At 44.0% G+C, this 18138-nt stretch overlaps 1 protein-coding gene across 1 annotated transcript in view; it reads right to left on the reverse strand.

The window, feature by feature from the left end:
- The window catches only part of LOC310949396 (transcription factor SOX-6-like), a 105925-nt gene that overhangs the window by 85964 nt on the left and 1823 nt on the right, over positions 1-18138 (reverse strand). Inside the window, 1 exon segment of the mRNA XM_083916848.1 lies at positions 4453-4522. The gene's annotated coding sequence lies outside the window, so the exon portion shown is untranslated.

Here is an 18138-nt window from a genome sequence, read left to right on the forward strand (position 1 = left end):
TGTAAAAAAAATGTGTCAAAGCGTATTGTTTGGAGACGATAATGTGCCGGATCACCGTGATCTAATAACCAGGTGGCGTCCCCAGTAGCCCTGAGCGCAACAGCTGAGATTGACCCTGACCTCTGACATCCGTGACCCATGACAGTTTAAACAGGAAGCAATTATCCTGAAGGTCAGCGAGTGTGGTGGCCAGAAGTCCGAGCGGATAACAGTTGTCATCTGAGAAATGAAAAAAAAAAGACGCGAGCGCATGCGAATGGAGACGCTGCCAGTGTGAACGCACGCTCACAAGAGCTGGTCCTGCCAACTCTTTCATAGGCAATTGTGAAAGCTGAGTGAAAATGTGTCGGACGATCACATAAAACCTTTAACACTGTCTGTGAGGACATATGGAGTGTCTTCGTCTCACGAAAGAGAAGGACATCTGGAAATGTGGAAATGTTAAAATTGTTTGCGAAATGTTGTTTAATTGAACACATTTGGTAACAATCACTGATACATTCTTGAAACATTTCTAATTGTTTCTGTCGCTGTGATGTCTGGCATTCAGAAAGACTTAATTGCTCATGGAAAGGCATCATAATTACAGCTTTTCTTTAAATGATGCTCTTATATATTTCAATTGTTTACAGTTATTCATCACAGTTGGTTACACTAAACTTCCCTGAACAATTAACACACAACTAGGGTCCACTGCCACGAGAAGCATATTTACTCTGTCTTTACTTCAACATTTTTTTGTAAATTTTCGTCTTGCCAATTCCCCGCGTACTACAGTTCACTCCACTTCCAATTCCTCCGCTTGGCTGGGGCTGTGTGCGTGTCTTGTGCTTCTTCTGGAGCATTGAAAGAGCACTACAGTCGCCCACCGTTTCTTTTCGTCAGAAGGATGATATTTTGTGTGAGCAGTCGGTTCGACATTTCTCGACAGGCAGAGCAGAAAGCTGACGAAGACACGTTGAGCTCAGGATGTCTCTGAATCAGTTTGATGATCTGGTCCATTACATTTGTCCAGACATCGGCCGCTATCACACTCGCATCAAGTCGAGTAGATGTTTTAGATCAACTTTACATCAGCAACGACCTCACAAAAAAGTAGGAAACACTTGCATTTACTCACTATCTTACCAATCACCAATAGCAACATAAACAGGGATGTCTTCCCACCTCCCGACGCTCTTTTCACTCACACAGTTCGCCCTCAAAGTATCACCCTAATACCCGGAAAAGTAAGTTCTTCTTTCTTTAAATGGTTGCTGGTTGGAAAACAAGATCACCTGGTGAACAAAAACAAGAAAGGAATAATGATTTCTCCTCCCTCAACTGTTGACTCATCAAGGCGCCCGCAGATGCTGCAGCGGAGAAGACCAGCGAGTACCAGTTGAGAGCCAGTCCGCCAAGTAGGTGTGACTGTGTGCACTGGCCTCTGTGTGAAGCAGGGTAATGCTTAACAGGGACATGCATGTCCATAAAGTACCCTACCCCTCGATGAATCAAAGGTTAAAATAAAGATCCAAATGACTTTTCTCCTCCTTCACCTCCCTCCTTTCGTTCTCTGCCTCCTCATCTAGCCTGTGCATTACCTCACCAGAGGAGGATCTGCCTAAAGCCGCAGCGGTCGCACAACAGACAAAAGCGCTCATCTCCAGGAAGCCGCTGCCGCTGCCTGTGGTTTTGGAGAGAGGAGAAGAGAGAGGAAAAAGTGACTCAGCCCCACGGCTCCTTTCTTCTCTCTGCCGACTTAGGGATAAACGGAGGGATAAAGCACAGGGGGAGATAATATTTAGAGCAGGCCCCATTTCAAGGGCAATAGAAGAGAGAAAGTGGGGTATGAGCTTGGGTGGTTTGGGAAGTAGCCACGAGGGTCGGTCTATACTGTTTCTGGCAGAGGGCCTCGCACCGTGGATTTATGTGTAATTGGGGAGGAACCGCTGGCCCGGCCCTGCCTTAAAACCCCGGCCGCTGCAGCTCCACGAGCCTCTTCAAAGCAAACCAGATGGGCCTCAGACGGGTTGTTGATGAGGCATGAGTGTGCAAAACACAAACATGCATGCAAGCACCAACACAAATAAATTGATACAGACACAGCCTGAACAACAACTCCATACGTAACACGTAAACATATGTACATGCCGGCACACATGAACGAATGTGCCGACTTGAAGCGTGGCCGTAGCAGATCGCTGTTCAGTTCTCTTTTCCCACCGTTGAATGAAGTTCTTTACCGCAAACTTGCAAGGCATTCTGTCCCCTCTAGATCATAAGTAGAAATTTCACGTGTGGACAAATCGGATCAATTAAGTAAATGTCCAAGCTCAAGAGGACATAATAGCTCGCTGTTAGCACAAGGTTAGGCACTGAGAAACAACACTAAATGTTGTTATAACGCTGCCCATCTGTCCTTACGCTGTAACGCAGTGGAGTTCACATACAAAGCTGTAGTAAAATGCAGAGACGTACATTGTTTTGGGGGAAGCCAAACAGGTAACCTCAGTGAATTCATTAGCTCATTAGCTCATTAGCTCACGACAAATCAGTCCAACAGCTGCTGGCTGTCTGGTCACTTTTCTAACTCTTTGCAAATGGCTGCCATTAGAGCAACCATGCGTAACAACAAAGCTCTGCAAGTCGGCCTGTCATGATGCATGAAGTGGCTGGAATCTTTTCTCAAAGTCTTTCTCACTGCTACTTACTGTAAAGCTGTACAGTAAGTAGCTGTACATACTATGGACTATGTTATATGTACTATGACTTTGCAGGTTCAGCATGTATGTCTCAGATAAATACTACATATATCTACAAATACCATGCTTAAATAACAGGCTAGGGAGCTAAAGGATTTGTGATCTTGTTTTCCTTATCATGCACTAAACTGATTTTGAATGTGCAAATAGAGAAATCTGGATCTACTTCTCCATGCTTTTGACGATAAACACAGTGGAACCAATATGAACCTGTGTCAAGATGGATTTTGTGAAATGTACAGTGAAGTTAGGTCTAAAGCATTATTCATAGACACAACCCAGCTCAACACCATTAGGACACAACACACAACACACACTGCCTTCCAATGTCTTTCAAAACAAAGACACTATGTTCCTGTCACGACACGATCAGTACCCTATAAAGACAGTAACTTTGTTAGCAGGGTCCACTTGTCATCTTACCGCCATGTAATTAGATTTGAAAAGCAACTGCATGTTAAAAGACACAATAATGTGATTTCAAGTTTCAGGATTAACTGATGACATTAAGGGTTTTGTGGTATTAAAAGTGGCCTAAGTGGTCCGGTTTTCCCCAATAATCACACAATTCCTTTCTTCAAACGCAGGGCAATTGGGCAGAGGAGAAACATGTCTGAGGCCTTTATTGTGATGTGTGTAGTATTTTATTGCGGTGTCATAAAATAGCATCTTCCAAAGCATCAAAAATATCTGTCACCAGTCATTCACCACTCGTTCTCTACGTTTTTTGACCTGTGAACCCTAAAAATGAAGCTACGTCTAACATCATGTCACAGGTTTCATCAATCAGTGACCCCTAAATAGGGCCTCGACTCCCCTGGGTGGGAACCATAACTCTAGATTGTGATACAATGCGATTTACACGAGCCATAAATCAAGCCTTTGAAACTGAACTCCTCGCCCAACCAGCACGATCCAGATTATCACCCTCACCAGAACACTGAAGCTAGTCCGTCAACTCAGTGAGCGAGTTGTCAGTGAGGCCACTTGTTGACCCAGCAGTGACACAGCTCAAGGGCCACTAGAGAGGGCCTTAATACGTATTCTTAAACAGGGGGATTAGCCAGATGGTCAGATCACTCTTTTCTCCAACCTCTCCCATCTGTACATTTCATATGTCTCTCTGCCTCTGCTGAAGCCATCAAGATCAGCCACTGCAACTTCACCAGCTTAATTTGGGCTAGTGTTACCTACAGCCCTAGTTGACTCCAGATATAATCTTTATTGCTCACAGAGAGAAAGTCCATTAAAAGGCATACTGTAGGTCCCGGCGCTGAAAGGTTCCTGGAGTGATGCCTGTGAGAGTGTTTAAAAGACCCCTTTCTTCACCCAAGTGAAAGCAGCTATTGAGGGCGCACAGGGCAGAATACTAACTGGAGTGGAGGTCTGCATTTGCTGTACAACAAATCAAAAGCGGTCTGTATGTGCTAGTGGAGGAGAGAGAGAGAGGCAGTGGACACGCACAGAGTCACCTACAGTTTTTCTAACATGGACACACACTTTGTGCGCAAAATGTGGTGTGTTCAAACACCAGCAAGTGTTGTGCTCTGTACCACTTCGAGGAAAGAGTCATGTGTTTGCTATGAAAGCTTATTATCCGTGGAAGCAATACTCCAAAGTGTGTCAAACGCTGTCACAGAAGGGCACACAAGCTGGCAGCATTACAGTACAAGGAGATATCATTTGTATCAATCAGGGGAAAACTTACAGGAATAAGAGACTTCAACTCCAACACCCTCTTCTCACTTGTGGATGATTTTAAAATTCATGAACGTCACCTGGAAGAGAGGGAAAACAGAAGAAAGTGATTATTACCATGTTTATTTGTCAGTTACTTTTGTGTGTCATCACCACAAGTGTTTTTTTCTCCCCAAAACAGAGTGTTTTGCCACTTACGTATATTCAATTTTACACTTTAAACTACCTCCTACCAAAGACATAGCAGGTTTTTGATGTTGCTGTTAATTGTGAGCTCTAAAAATAATTCAGTAAATTAGTTAAATATTAATTTACTTCCATTGTATTGCACTGAGACAGACTTAGAGCCTGGCCAAGTAAAACCAAAACTATCTGCATGGCTGTGCCACAAGAGGTAAGTGAGAACATTTCTATGTGTAACTTGGGTGAACCAACCCTTTAAAAGGAAGAGTGTGTTGCCCTGGGCATCAGAATACATTTTAACGAACACTGACCAAATTCTTCACTTCCCGCCAACAAACTGAGGTTTGACAAAGTATGAAAATTTGGATTGAAAAGTGTTTTTGGAGTCCAGTGAATGCCCTCTCGACCCACCTGAGGTTGCCTCTGTAGTGGATGTTCAGCACAGAACAGAGGTCCTGTGTGAAGTCCACAGCAGAGCCGACAGAGGATCAGTGTGCATCTCACACTGGACAAACAGCACACGCGCAGCCACGCAAAGTCTAACAAGCGACAAACAGCGTGATGCTTGCACCAAGCTTTGAAGTCGGAAAAAAATTGGCCCCAATCTTGCCTTAATACGGTTAGTGATGCCTGATATTTTCTTTAAAAAGATTGATTCCAATGAGAGCGGCAAAAAAAAGAAATAAAACCATTCTTGTCAAACGGACGGCAAATCTGCCTGGCTTAAATAGACCACTCTGACTCCGAGAGCTAACCTGGGGTCAGCCTTATTATAGCCTCACACGCACGCAAGCACACACTACAAACAGGCATTTACTAAACCCGGGGTCACAGAAAACAAATAAAAACATCAAAGAGGTCAAACTGCTGACGGAGCGCTTTGAAGGTACCGTGTTCAGGATGGACCCGCCCCGAGGGGGCCTCAAATTGAGAGAGGATGGGAGCTCTTAATTGAGAGTGGGAGGCCGCTAATGAAAGAAAGGACTGAACTTGATAAGGAGAGACCTAAAGAGAGGGACTGGGTCCACGCAGACAGGCAAACCAAACACACCACAACAGCATTATTCTGACGTTATACGTATCGTAACGGCCCCTTGACACAGCCTCTAAGTTGTACAAAGAGCGCAATGCAAACACGCCTTTGATTCCACAATTTGAGGCTAATTGAGAACAATGAAGAAAAAAGCAAACACTGGGCATGTATGATCTTTTATTCATGTCTTTAATCAACCAAATGGTTCTCTTGGATGCATTTTTCCTCGCAGGGCACAATTAAGGGCAATTCTGACGAGAACAACTCAAAGGCTTGTGCGCTAAGAACTTCTCGTGATAATAATAATGATAACAAATCGTCGGCAAAAACACACTTGTGTGAAACACCCCCGTAGACATTTCTGTGAGATGCAACGGCTTTTTTTTGTAGGAGGAGCTGGATCCCCGAATAAAAGTTGAAAATCCAAGGACTCTAAAAAGCCACCTTTTCAATCGAGCGCCATTCGCACTCTGCTGCTCTCGCTGACCCGTCTGAACACGTTCCAGATGTCTGCAGAACCAGTTATTCTGTTTCCTCTCCTTTTTTTTTTGGTTTTACCCCCCCTCTCTCTTCTCTCCATTCCTGCGCTCCACACGCCCTGCCACTCATCTGCAGATGGCAGATCTGACACCTGGAGGATGCTGGGTAATCAGAGAGACAGCTGGCTGCCCAGTAGAGGAGAGCTGGGAGCCGCACACGCTCTCTCTCTCTCTCTCTTTCTCTCTCTCACACACACACACACACACACACACACACACACACACACACACACACACACACACACACACACACACACACACACACACACACACACACACACACACACACACACACACACATACACCCACACACACACACACACACACACACACACACACACGCACACACACGCGCACGCACACGCCTTGTGTGCAGGCATACACTTACATACACTTAATTCTGCACAAAACAGCCAATGTGGTTCTGCATACACTGACATGTGAGTACAGTATTTATACACTTCTGTATTAAAAGGTGGGTGTGAGTTCTACACAATTGAGCACTCATTGAGGGTGTGGCAGAAGAGTTCATAATATAGATATCAATACCTGCCCCTGTAGATTTTCAAGCTCCTACATGTGCATAGCCAAACCGAGGCCTCAGAACCTTCCAAGTGGAGACAAACAAATGTACAAAGTAGGGTCAGACAGTAATTCAGCTCTAATGAATGACTCCACAAACGTGTAATAACAACGTAAGCTGCAGAGGTTTTTGTTTTACACATGGAAGTATTTTTTTCACATCAGAAAACAAAAAAACAAAAACCACAGCTGTGAAAACTCTGAATATCACTGTCCACAGATTAGTGCCTGTCCATTCTACGTAATTATGTGATTGTGAGATACATTCTCATCCCATCTCTGACTGGAGCTGACATAAGGGACTCAGGCTATGAAGCCATTCCAGGCTCCTCCTGACAACTGCAGGAAGTAACAGCTACCTTTTTGGCTCACTGTCCAACTGCTGTAAGATGGCACATGTTACCCTACCGTTGAGCCAGGGGCAAAAAAAAAAAAAGCACCTGTTTGTAAAAGAAACTGAGAGCAGCAAAACTAAAAGGCCTGAGACTTGATTTTGGCAGTAGCTGATCCGTGACATCACAGCATTACAGATAGTAACAAGAGAGGTAAGAGATATGTTGCACGACAAGGAGATACAGTGTATTACTGTACGTCGAGAGCGATGCCTGCACCTGCACAATGAATGCACGCATTCAGGCAACAAAATATGCACAGTCCCAAATGTTGTCTTGTTGCAGCTGTCATTGCCACTTGTGCGGACGCGGACACACTGGAGTAAGAACAATGGAACTCTATAAGACAGAAGCTCTCTCAATGAGCTTAGCACCACATGAGGCTCTGTGCTGCCACTTCCATGTCTGCACCATAGGAAACGGAGTATGGTTCCAACTAATCATATGGGCAATTACACCAGAATGAGGTTCACTTGACCCATAAACGATGAGCTTATAGCACACGTTGACTCCCAGAAGACCGCCAAACATGTTGCACGGGCCTCGTTTCTGTTGTTATTTGTGTGCGTTTTCTCTGAAACTGAACTGAAACTGAACTATTACACTCACTCAATCAGACATGAGACTTCTGAGGAGTCAGACTCTATGTCATGTTTCACCCAAAGCTTACACAGACACTTTGAGTCGTCTAATATTGATATAAACAGATATTAAACCTATTTCCAACTTAATATATTCATTTCATAATCATTTGCCTTGCTAAATATGTCTTGGAGAAAACGTAGCTGCGGTCTTGATGACACTCACTGGCGATGCCTGTACTGGAGAGAGGTCGGCTTGCTTGGTTGTGTGTACATAGCAAAGAACTTTGATCCCATGTGTGGCTGGGTTTAGCCTGATAAAACACTTACTTAAGGTGGGGGAAAGATCATAGTTAAATATAAAATGTTACGTGGTTATGTTGATAAAAATGTAAAAGAAGAGAGGGCTGCAGATATGCATGTGGTTGGGCAAACTGCTACTAGGTTAGACGAGGGAAGGGGATGTTTGCATGAGTGGAAAGCCTGTGTGTTCCCTTCACAAAAGAGCTAGGTGAACATTAGAGAGGCTTAGTTGACAACTTGTATTCTCTCCCAAGTCGCTGTTAACATGAAGTATTGCTAAAGTAAAGGGCAGAAAAGGAGGGAGAGGGTTGGAAGGGGCAAGCGCCAGCACATACGTCTAAACCTCGCCCCTCTGCTCACTACCTTTAGGAGATTACATTATGGCGCTCGCCATTGTCCCGCTTCTTGAAGACAAAGCCTGTTCCACTGTGCAAACAGCGCGCCTTGGAAAGATTGTAAAAACAAGAGATGAATGTCAAAGGCAGAAGTGAATAGGATCTATCCCTTCTTTTGTCAAGCTGGTAAGGTATGCACAAACACATGGCTGCGTGACAGAGAAGAAAGGACAGCCTTGTGAGAGAAGGAGCCGGAAAAGTTGGAGCGTCTTCGCATGAAAAGGCCAATACCGTGAGAAGTCGCCTGCCTGACTCCTGGGTCTATAGAGAAATCCCTCCCCAAGTATTTGGATGAAAGACCCCCAAAACACACACAAAGCTATGCACAAGAACTGGGGATGATGACCTATGGCTGTAAAGAGAAAATAAATCTTTTATGGAATATTAACGTTAAGGTTACAAAACGTTTTTGTTTCCATTAGAAGCAAAATCATAACAATACAACTTTGGTCATTTGCTGCAAAGTGATATCAGATGTATGAAGAGCAGCCAACCACTGCTAAACTTCCAATGTCCCGGCCTGAAGTCAATCTTGTCACGACCCAAACAAGGCTTTAACTGTCAGGGGCAATAATGAGGGCGACCTCGGCTCCCTCTAATTTACAAGGCCAGCGCCAGCCTGTAATTAATTGCTGCGTGCATAAATGTAAATGAGTCCGCTGGGGAAGCAGAGAGGGGGAAAAAAACGACTGTCAAGCCAATATTCCAGCAGGGAGCAATCTGCGAGAGAGGGAAATGATTTAGAGGACAGCGCACAAATCTGCTGCTCCGTAAAACACAGAGAAGCCGAATGTGAGGGGAGGCTCGTCGAGATGGAGGAGGCGGTTGTCAGGAATAGTTTAAAAAAAAAAAAAAAACAGGAAAAAAAACTGTGCCGGCAATAAATATCAAATGTTTTATTTCAGTCTTCTCCTCCCACATATGTCTACAATTTGTATTCACGGGAGAAATCAAACGTACAGTTTATCTGATTCGCCCGACCCGCGCTGCTCCACCCCGCACTGCTCTGACTTGCTGCTCTGACTTGCTGCTCTGAAGTGGCGTGTTTTTCTTAAGAGTAAATGTAAATACTTCGTTTCAAAGCGTGAGGATGAGGACTTTTTCCTTTACTTAATTTTTCTGCATTTTTTTCTATATACTGTACATATGAATGCATCTGTGCTGCTCCGTCCGTGACTGTGACAGACTTCTTGCCTGCTAAGGGGCAGTAAGACTCGGTCTGAGTGAGTGATTACATGGCTAACAGTTATTGATCTGATATCCAAGTATGCTGCATTTTTCTGTTCTTGTCATTTCATGCTGCCACTCACTCTTTGTTAGCCTCAATGTGGAGTTGGTTAGCATGAAAGATCATTATTTTTTATCTCAAATAATCCGGGGAAAGTTAACGGCCTGTGTTTAATATGTTAAGCAACACTGACACGTTTACACACCATAGAAACAACTCTACGAGAGTAACTAAGGGACGAATCCAACGAAGACAAGAGTGTTTTATAACTATTAATTGGGGCGCCGCTGACTCAATTTGTATACGTCAATCAAGCCTCTGAATACGTAATTCCTATCGAATGTAAGTGTACAGGTTACGTCGGATCGATCTGATGCTTTGTTCTCTTCTAGCTGACACACACCGCGACTCCCTCCATCATCCCCATTATTATCTTGTAACTTATCCTCCGGCTACAAAAAGTCACAGAGCTACACAATGACAGAAAGCACATAAAATCAAAGAAAAGCAGCCAGGAGAAATATGTAATCATTTATGGCAGCCACAATGGCAGTTCTCATTCATAAATGTCCTGCACAAAAGGCATCCGCTTAACTCCCTTTGTGTGCACCATGAGCAAACAGGCAAAGGAACCATTGTCCACTGAAAGCTGCACAAATGTGAGGAAAACACACGTGAAATTCACAATGTGTGGGTTAAAGCAGTGACACTTAAAGATATACACGCACACACACACACACACACACACACACACACGTCAGGCCCCGTAGCAGCCACAATAGCGTCTTTATGACATAAGCTCCTTTTCACTACAGTGCTTTACAAAGGCAAATGAGATTTTTCCTATAGCAGGCCTCCAGCAATAACAATTGACATCACAGGCCAGGCTACGTATGTTTCCCATATTAAACAGGGAGACACAGTGTAAGCTCCTTGAGAATGAGACTAAACAGCTTGCTGAGGCAGCGATTTTCCCTCCTGCAGCAGCAGGCCCTCCTAAAGGGAACCATTGCCCTGAGGGACTGTGGCAAAGGGCCATTTTATTCGGTTACTCACAGGCCTCGAGCCAAGACAAATTAACTACCTCTAACAATACAGTAGTACGATTGACCTGAACAGTTGTTTCTAATGTAGGACCATCTTTGACTAAACGGTAAAACAAACTATATGGTTAACATTAGACACGTGAAAAAGCCCAACAGGTGGGTCCCATGAGGAGCCTGCGATCCTCTTCAGACGCCTCACGAACACAGACAGTGTTGCTACCATTCAAGTGTATCTCGCCTATTCTTGTGTGTGTGTCTGGCACAAATGTCAGCCGGCCATGATGCTGCTGCTGTCCGTCCTACCATCTAAAGTGTGTTGGATTACGTGGCGGAAACCTGAGGTCTGAGCCCAGTCAGCTCGATACCCGAGCCAGCGCCACTCCTCTGCACACCCCGTCATCACTGAACACCACACTCCACACTTCTGCTAATCCAACAGCGTGTACAGAACATAGCATACCATATAAAAAATAGACATGAGCCAGGAGCGTGTCAGGAGCATGCATGAATATGTTCCCAGGCACTATATAGCCCTGGGAACCTCATGACCCAGGGGATGAACCTGATGTGTGTATCTCACGAAGAATTGGTTCTTTCAGAGCTGTCCGTCAAGCGGCACATTTCTATTCTGAGCCGCACAGTAGAACTCCGGCTCTTTCTCTTTTTTTTTCACTCTATCTCTCCACTGCAAGCCAAGACACTCACCACCATCTCATGATGACAACGGCTCGATTAAAGACTTCTTTACGGCCTGGAAACCATGGCAACGCCCTGCGTAGACAAGCTGGACGGCAACCAATTGGATTTGGGCTTTGGTGGGTGGGACCACGCTATCTTGGCCCTCACTGCTTTACCACATGGGTCATTTCAGAGGCCTCGCACCCCGAAAACCCTGCTGCCACGCCCCAATACTCCAAACCACTACGAGTGGTAAAGTGAAGGTTAGCCAGCCTGCTTTTAGACGAGAGTGACGCTTGGATGGGAGGAGCAGAACCAAACTGTAAAAACAATGGTAACATTAGCAAAGAGTGCACACATGTCAGGCTTGTTTGCACTTTTTGGAAATTATTATTATTATTTGGTTGTATTCCAGATATCCAGTCCAAGACGACTACGTTTTCATTAATGAGCTCCGTTCTTTACGGGTTTGAACAGCACAAAGTTTATTTAGGGGCAGAGTAGAGACAAATTGATCGTGTTTGGAGTTTATTGGATTCACCAAAAGTATCTCCCTTTTTTTTAAGATCTAATAACTCATGACCATGCGAGTTGGAAACCAGACGAGTCTGCCGAGCAAATGTTTCATGGTAGATACGTCTGGCCCCTCTCCCGTTCGGACAGCCAGCCAGATCCAGGGGAAGCCAATCTCAACCGTTTATCTCATGTGGGGCAGGTTGAAGGCGATGACTGACAGAGGAGCACCATAGTTACTAATGTAGTGGATAAGCATCGCACCCACTCTGATTGTTTGTAGGTCTATCAAATTGCGTCCAGAGGCATCTTGGTCTGCACGGTTGTTTGTTTGTTTTATTATCTGTTTCTCACAAGTCCCCCGGCTTTCTGAAAGTGCAACACGTACTTGCTGGAGTGCCCCTTAAAATAGTACTTTGGTACTTTTTTTCTTCTTTTCCATTATGCTTGCATTCTTACATGTTAACAAAATGTGATACAAATCTCCCAGTCAATTCTCATAGTGAAGGTTATAAACCCTCTTTGTCCTATCCAGGCTTTTATGTCTTCCACCTATTTCAAATTATTATCTAACCTTGTTTACACAATGCACAAATATCATGCTGTTTATTCAATTATATGATTCATGGATAACAGAAAAAAAGTAAAGCTGGTGAAGCCAAAGTGCTACAAAGTGTCATTGGGTAAAGACTCATCAAGGTAATACAATATTTTGTTTGTTTTAACCTGCAGGGAGTGCCATCGGGTTGGAGTTTATGTGTTGTGACGATTCAGAATCCAACAAAAGATTAGCAATTCCATCTTTAAACACCTTCACTCAATCGTCAAAACTTTTCAGGCTCTTGTCTTACAGATCGAACTCCACCCAGCTGGTTCTTGCTGGATAAAACAAACCAGGAAATGTTTGTTAATGACACCCACTGTGCTATAATCACTCCCTGTATTATATTAAGTTCAAAGCAGGTTGTTATTTTAGTTAGAAATCATCTTAGGGCATTTACTTAGAGGAGATAATCATTAAGTGATAAAACCTTTATGTAGAGTTAACAACAATACCCTGCACATTCAACTCCATTTGAAGACAGACTGAAAGAAAAAACAGGGAGAGTCAAGAGTGGAAGGAGGAAAAGAACGAAACTCTACAAGCTCCTGGACATGCAGGCATGCTCGCATGTTATTTCCCTTTTCTGTAAAATCATCGGGAGCAGTGTAATTGCCAAAGCATCTGCTGCTGCTGCAATCCAAGGCCACAAGCACCGACTGACAGATAAAGAGCCAGTCTGTCACCTGGTCAGCCTATAGTCGTGGTTGAACTACCCTGATAGTCTGCAATCGGATTGGCTGAAACAAAGACATCAACCACGACACTTAATTTTTTGTAATTTATGCGCACGAATTAGAAAGAAATCCTTTGCGGTGGAAATTTTTTTCCAGTTCTCATTTTTTAACGTTTAGTTTTGGCCGACGCTCCTGGCGAAGCTCAGACGCCTGTCAAGTGCAACAGAGAAAAAAAGAGTCTGAATTATGTGTTTTCACGAGGATGCGGCCTCCTTAAAGTGAAACAATAAAGTTGCATTGATGGGATTTCCATGACCAGGCAGCAATGAATAATAAGTGGTGAGGCTAACCTATTCTGGAAGCAACATCACAGAATCTCAGGAGAAAATAATTAGACGAAGGTCAACGTTCAGCACTTAGATCGAGAGAAGACATTCAACATCATCTTGTCGAGCAGGGATCTCTAGATTTTATTTTAAGCACATATCAGTTAAACTGGGCGCCATGTTTTTCATGAGGTGGGTGTTTAAATTAATCTCTTCTCTTTCTTTGACCTTTTCTGCACTTCCTTTTTTGCACTTTCTGATTGTTGAACTGTTTCACGAAGCATCTTTGAGTATCAGGAAAAGCACTATATAAGACCAGTGTATTATTATTATTATTATTATGAACTCTCTATTCCGCCACGAGCCAATAGAAAGAAATCATTTCATAACATAATTCTGGGAAAGTAATTTAAATGTTTCTCTGTCTGAAAAAGGGAAGAGCTTTTTGGGACAGTTCACTATGTTCCTTTGAGCAGAGATCGCCATGAAAGTGTTTTCTGAGTGCTTCAAATATACGGCAAGACTCCGAGAAAACTGAATAAATGAGTCATTCAAAATGACTCTCTCTCAAAAACACAGGAGCGAACCGTGACCTGGCTTCCCCAAAAGTACATCGGCATTAAACAAAAGTTCCACCCTGCGGCACCTTGTACTTGCATATATGATAAGTTGGATTCATTCAGATCATTCCAGGAATCATTTCATGTAACTTCAATTACTGAGTTCCTACGTTTAAAAAAAAAAAAGATGACTTTCAACAGCCCGGAGAGACGGCGGTGTCACGGTGAGTTTTTCCACTTGAGAAAAAGTGAGAGAGCGGAGAGAATGCTGCGGTTCGCCATGCCAAGTTGTTCCCAAATTGCAAAACAAGCAGGAAAACAGAAAAACAACAACACTGCAGACAACATTCATCGCTGATAATCACAATCTAAAAAATAAAAAAAGTTAAACGGGCTTCAGTTTAGTGTAGATTTAAGCCACCCCTTGTTATTTTCTCTCTAGGCAGGACGCCAGGTTTGTGACTGTGTTTACACGGCAGCAGTCATTTGTCAAAGGCTCTTGTGTAAACCGTATGTTTATAAATCTTACTCAACCCTTTGCAGGTACATAATAGCCATTGTTAATGCTGCAGTCATCGGACGTTGACACACACACACACACTGATGCCCGAAGAAACATGAGTCAGAGAGAGAAAAGAGTCGAGGAAGAAGATGAACTTCATGAACTTGAGCAGCATCAGGACGCCCGTAAAATAAGACCTGCTGTGAGCGTGACGAGGATGGCGAGGATGACGTCTAAATACTATATGTAAAGATGCGAAATGAAGACGAAGGAGGAGTGAGTGTAAGTGTGTTCATGCGGAGGGACTGTTATTGTCATTAGTAGCTGGTGTGTCAGGTAAGCTGTTATTCAGAGTTGTGAAATTGGATGGTGGGGAGCAGGTGCTGGAGGATCAGCGGTAGAAAGGAAAGGTGACCCCGACCGTTGAAAGAGAGTAGAGAGGAGAATGAACGCGGTTCCCCTCGTTATTCTCTGCTATGTGGGGAAAAACGATGGAAGCCGTTTCCAAGGTTTTGTGGTGATGGAGAACAGAGGAGGGGTCAACAGAGAAGTACGCCCACCCAGCGGAGCACACACACACACACACACACACGCGCACATGCACTCACGCACAGTTAAGAACCTACATACATGTAGGCAGAAAGGCCACCCGGTATAGACAAACATGACAAGGCCACATCGTAAGACAAACAGAGAAATGCTTTTACATTATACACACCTACCTGTGCACAAGGACACGCATGCATATGGGCACGTGTGAAACCCACACACACCCCCACAGTCCTTACACATGCAAAAACACACAGGGTAAAATGCCAAAATGCACACAGTCACACACACACACAGGAACATTTGGCAGATTTGTTTATGTCAACAATTACAACAACAGAAAAAGACGCAAAAATCCATGAAAACACACACACACACACACACACACCCTCACACATTGTATGTACACACACCTAAGCTTGCAAAACTTATAGGCATCTGCCAGCTCGCTTCAAGTACTCATTCTCCGGGGCCTCAACCTTTCTTTTTCAGCAGCAACACTGCAATTTGGGTGTGCCGTTGGGCCAGAGATAAGTATAGGCTGACTAATATGCACTTAGGACCCAGGGAGAAATACTTATAGGCTAAATGTTTAATTTGTGTTTGTACAACACATGTCCAATTTGGGGGCTGGTGTCTTTTTCAAAGAACCCAACAACAAATAATTAGGACTCCCCGGATCGGCTACAGGCTCAAAAACGGTGGAGAGAGGGTTTTCCGATGAAGGTGAATGGCATCTTTTGGAAAAAAAAAACACACACGTGGAAACACTTAAATAGGCAACACCGTGGTCAGACGGAAGATGGGTGTTCAGCTCAGCGGGGGATATAAAATAACAGTATTGCAAAAATAGTCAAACATGAGGATGCTTCCTAAAACTGCAATTAGATATGATTTATTTTGTATATCAGGGTGCTGGGGTTGTCTGATAAATAGCAACACACAACCTTCAAAGTCCAGAGTATTCCTCCACCTCCTCTGTTTAATCTCCCTCTTCTTCTCGCCCTCTCTTTCTCTCAGCCGTCAGATCATTTCATCTTTAGTCTCTCCAACTGCTTGTGCCCCCTCTCTGCCACTTAAGAGTCCCTCTGGGCCACGCCGGAGGAAAAGGCCTCTCCGCGAAATATACGTGACGTATTAGAATAACGTGTGAGCGATGGATAGATTTCGGAGAATGAGAATTAGATCCTGAGGTTGGCCTTGCATTACATTAACAGCAGCGTGCACATTTTTTTAAGGCTTAACGTCGGAGGCGAGGAGAGAGAAATGGACATTGATATTTGCAGAGTGGAATTTTTGATAAATGTTTTGTGGTGATTTTTTAATAACGGTTAAACTACTTGTGCTGGAGAAGAACATAAGCACAGTTTGAGGGAGTGCGTGCAGAGATGTACAGTAATAAGACAATTTAATTGCCTCCATCAAATCAGAAAATGAAATAAAATCATTATCTGTGAGGCTCAAGGCCCAAAAATGAACATGCATTTCATTTTTAACTGAGCAATTGAACCTCTAGGATTTAAAATATAAAAAAATACACAAAAATGGAACTTAAGACATTAAAAAAATCATATTCATCTTGTAAATTATTCCAGTTTATTTTATATCAAAAGTAAGGATTTAATTTAAATATGCAACAGAAATGAGGGGCATTTTACACACGGTTCCTAAAAGTGGTTTCATGTTTTTGACAGGATCCTAATGGACCACACTGTGACCGGCTGCTGCATTCAGGCTGGTCCGCCTGTTGTGATCCCCACAAGAGGAAGAGGAAGAGGAAGAAGAAGGAGAAGAGGAAGAAGAAGAAGAAGAAGAAGAGGGGGGGGGGGGAGAAGAAAAAAGCAGCAGGTCTCCCATAGACCGTGGACAATGTGCTGAATTGGCAGCCTATATATAAGTCTGCCATTTGGACACACTAATGCCACTTTACCTTATGAGGGAACTTCAACCCGCAGCACCTGCTCAAAACAAAATGCCATAGGAGATCAACTTTAGTGACCCCCCTCCCCCCCTCGCTCGGATTGTTTTTCAGACAGACACTCTCACTTACGGGTGTGTGTGTGTGTGTGTGGGGGGGGGGGGGGGGCATGGTCTATAAATTGTTCTGCAAGAGTCCAAACAATTAAAAACTAGTTGGAAATTGTGATTTAGTGCGCAGGTCGGTGTCGGGGCAGGTCCGAACAGGCAACTGGGGGATCTGTCAAGCCGGGCAATTATGCTTGAATAGAGGAGTGATTTGGTGTGCAAACAAGAATGTGGAAGCGCAAAAACAATTAAAGCTGATGCTGGGAAATTGCGCCTAACTCCAAATGCGGCAAAGTGGTTAACACATGAGCTGTAAGTTGCTTCAAAAATGCTTCACATGTGAGAAAAAAACAAACAATTGTGCGTTTCCTCTTCAGTGGTTTTCACACTCATTTCTGTCAAGCGTGTTGGATCTCTCTCTCTCTCTCTCTCTCTCTCTCTGTCTCTCTCTCTGTCTCTCTCAAAGCTCCTTATCTGTTGGCGAGCAGCGGCTTATCTGCGAGGTGTAGTGTGGCTCTAAATGCGGGGAACACCCTGAAGTGCCTCTAATCGGTCGTTCCCAGGCCGTTGTCGTGCGCCTTGTCCTCCCGTACCCCCTGTCACATCCTCACCGTGAACTCGGGGTAAACTTCCGCACAGGAGAGGAGACAGAGCGCGCCGATTGTCCGAGCTGCAAACTCTTTATTCCGGACAAAAAAAGAAAAAAAAAACAACTGGGCCTGGATGCATGGCTCAAGTTCACACACCCATAATTGCCTTCATACTTAGCCGGCCCTGTCAGCATATCAGGCTGCATTAGTGACGAGTGAAATTGACACTTTTTTAGCGCCCAGTAAGTTGAGACGCGCAGTCCGAACTTTTAACATAAAGAAAGGCAACGCTCGCAGTGGAAATCATGGAAGAGAGGAGAAACAAAAAGAAACTTACAGATCAATTTCTCAACCCTCAAGCCGTGCCGGGACACTGTCCTGTTTTCCCTCGGT

The sequence above is a fragment of the Echiichthys vipera genome, assembly GCF_963691815.1.
Source record: "Echiichthys vipera genome assembly, chromosome: 7".
NCBI classification, from domain to species: Eukaryota; Metazoa; Chordata; class Actinopteri; order Perciformes; family Trachinidae; genus Echiichthys; species Echiichthys vipera.